Source organism: Pseudophryne corroboree, chromosome 1 (genome assembly GCF_028390025.1).
Source record: "Pseudophryne corroboree isolate aPseCor3 chromosome 1, aPseCor3.hap2, whole genome shotgun sequence".
NCBI lineage: Eukaryota > Metazoa > Chordata > Amphibia > Anura > Myobatrachidae > Pseudophryne > Pseudophryne corroboree.
This window is the reverse complement of record NC_086444.1, coordinates 291,744,762-291,747,929: the sequence shown is the minus strand read 5'-3', so window position 1 is coordinate 291,747,929 and position 3,168 is coordinate 291,744,762.

Sequence of the window (3,168 nt, the reverse complement as noted above, 5' to 3'; positions counted from 1 at the left end):
CTCCTGTACTTTGTCTGTATGTACGTGTACAAACATGCATTCGCAACTCAATAAACCACACAATCTCTATAAATGTGAGCAATAAAACTACTATCGCTCACAAACACAACACACAGTTGTTTCCATTTAAACCTAAGTGACTAGGCCAGAACTGCGTTTCATGCTTTTATAATTACTCCCTTAACACACTAATTCAAATATATATATAGCAAACAAATGTATCTGATTTCACACAGATCTATAAGGACTGCAATAATCTATAATTTAAATGATATGATTCAGATTGGATAGCTATCTTGCAGAACATACACTGATATAAATATACACATAATTATAATAATATTATATATATAAACCATTTACTGCACTCCTATGAGACACCTTACATCTTCACTGCCTCTAATTTGCATATCAAAGATATTTGCCTTGCCTGTACTAAAAAAAAGTAGTTACACAAGTTAATTTGCATTTCAATGGCTATGCTACCCTAGTAAAAAGACTCCACAAGTATTGGAAGAAAAGAAAGAAAAACAAAACAAAACATCTCTTTCCTTTTTCTATCTGTGTGCAACCCCCCACTTGATGTAAGGTAATTACACACAGACAAGAAAAAAAAAAGTCACTTATCTCACCATTTACTCTCACTAGGCCCAACTGAAACTATTTGTAATTGATTATGGCATGGGTTAAATAAATTCATTGGTAACTCATAAATGGTGCTGGATTTGTAGATACGTGGAGACTTTGTGACAAAGGAAACTGATTGTTCTAACCAGACTGAATATCAGCTATTTAGAAAGTGACCTTCCTAAAATGGCCACTGCTCCTCCCCCTTTTACATCCATGAGGCTTACACAAGATGGTGGACAGGCCATGTGGCTAGGCCAAAATGGAGGACAGACCATGCGGCTCCTTTGTCAAAAAGAAATTACACTGTATACAGGCACCAAGAGTTACTTTAGGCCTGAGTTTAAAAGTATACACATTTTCTCAGCATGCTAACACAGCTATATTATGGCTATGCAGCAACTTTTAAATGTACTTTAAATCTACTTAACAGATAAACAATCCAATCTGAATCAAACACAATATGACTTATTTGAACTTTGTTTTGCAACATTAAAAATATGCAGTAGCATTTTAAATATTGTGAGAAACACACTGTCCCTTGAATTTCATATCAACGGCTTACTGGTAACACAACAGAACACACGGATGTGATTCCTCAGCGTCGCAATGCGTCCATCATTAGCTGGTCGACCACAGCCGCGCTTGTAATGTACAGTGCATAATCAAGAACGTGATATCCCGGACGAGCCCCCATCTGTAAAAGTCAAATTGCTTTCTAACAAATATTTAAAATGCCAGCTCTAATATATACTGTGGACGCCTGCGCATCTTATTACCATGTGCTATGAATGTGCACTATACATCGCAAAACACTGCATCCCATAAGAGAAAACAATACACCCACACATTATCTGAGTTCCAAAGCTCATTGATGTATATATTTGTTATTAAAAGGATATGTATTCAATATATCACAATGTACAGTATATATATATATATATATATATAGCAGAAGACAGGACTGCGGCACTCAAATAAAAAAACGAAAGTTTTTTACTGAAGCATATAAGAAATTGCAAAGATGCCTATACAAGGCCGACGTTTCGGTGCTCCAAACACCGTTTTCAAGGCAGGCATAACATTCTAAATAAAGGTAGCTAACATTACACACATACATGAATTTCTTACCTAAATAGGCGACCCGCCATCACGCCGTTGATGAGCCGGGGCCGGCGTCCGCTTCCGCCCGCCGCAGCTGCGTCCGCGTCACATCCGGTGACGTCAGCTGGCTTCCGTTGCGGTTGTCATGGCAACGCGTCCCGTAGCCGTGGCAACGCGTCAAAGCACCAAGCAACCTGTGTGGAGCCGCTGAGTAATCTCCCCGGCCCTCCTAACGGCGATCTATCAATGAACACATAGTGGGGGGTTACACAATGCATACATGGCACAGATAAATTTAAAACACAGACTGATAGCAGACTTTTATGTGCACCAGATGCGCTAGGCATGGGCATACCTGAGACCATTCACTGTAACTGCATCATGTAATAGATTGTGCCATGAGGGATGAAGAAAGGGTAGAAAAAGAGAGAGAAAGAGAGGAAAACACACAATATGACCAAATTACAGCTGCGTGTTATCCGGCATGCATATATACTAGCTAAAGGAATGTCACTGTTGGACCAAATTGTTACAGTCCTCTAAAACAGGGGATGCGCACTTCAATGTGCAGCTTGTCTAATAAGTGTCCTCCAAACACGTTCCAATTAAGGCGTTCATTCATTCCATGAGGAGATACTGTGTTGAGGACATGGATCCATCTGCTTTCAACTTTAAGTAACTGTCCGTTGCGGTCACCCCCACGCATGGAAATGGGGATGTGATCGATAAGAATATGTTTCAACTGGGCCAGTGAATGTCCTTCCGCAAGAAAGTGACGAGCCACCGGTTGGTCTGCCACCTGAGATTTAAGTGCTTTATTTATTGATGAACGGTGTAAAGCCATGCATTCTCGAATAGTACGGGTGGTCTTCCCCACGTAATACATATTGCAGGGGCAAATGATGATGTACACCACATGTGTAGATAAGCAGGATAATACATGTTTGATCTTGAAGCTCCGATCCGTGTGTGGGTGTTTAAATGAACTGCCAGTGATCATGTGGGTACAGGTGGTGCACTTAGGGCACTTGTAGCAACCTGCTGGTTTTGTCATGAAATGGGGTTGCACTTGCGTTTGTTTAAAGCCCGTAATGTCCGCGTGGACCACCATGTCTCTGATGTTTTTGCCCCTGGTAAAGCATGCCATGGGGCGCTTTTGTCTGAAGCATGTTGTTTCTTTGTCCGTTGCTACTATGGGCCACAATGCCCGGCTTGCTCTTTGGACGACTTGGCTGGAGGTAGTAAAAGCCATTCTCCACGGAATGACTGCTTCGTTAGTGCGTGTCCTAGGGCGTAGAAGCTCATTGCGACTCATGGCCATCACCTCGTCCTTTTGTTTTTTCAAAAGGTTCCAGCTATAGCCTCTAGATAGAAACTTGTCAATTGTGGCATCAATGCTTTGGACTGCAGTGGCAGGATTATCCGCAATTCTTGCTA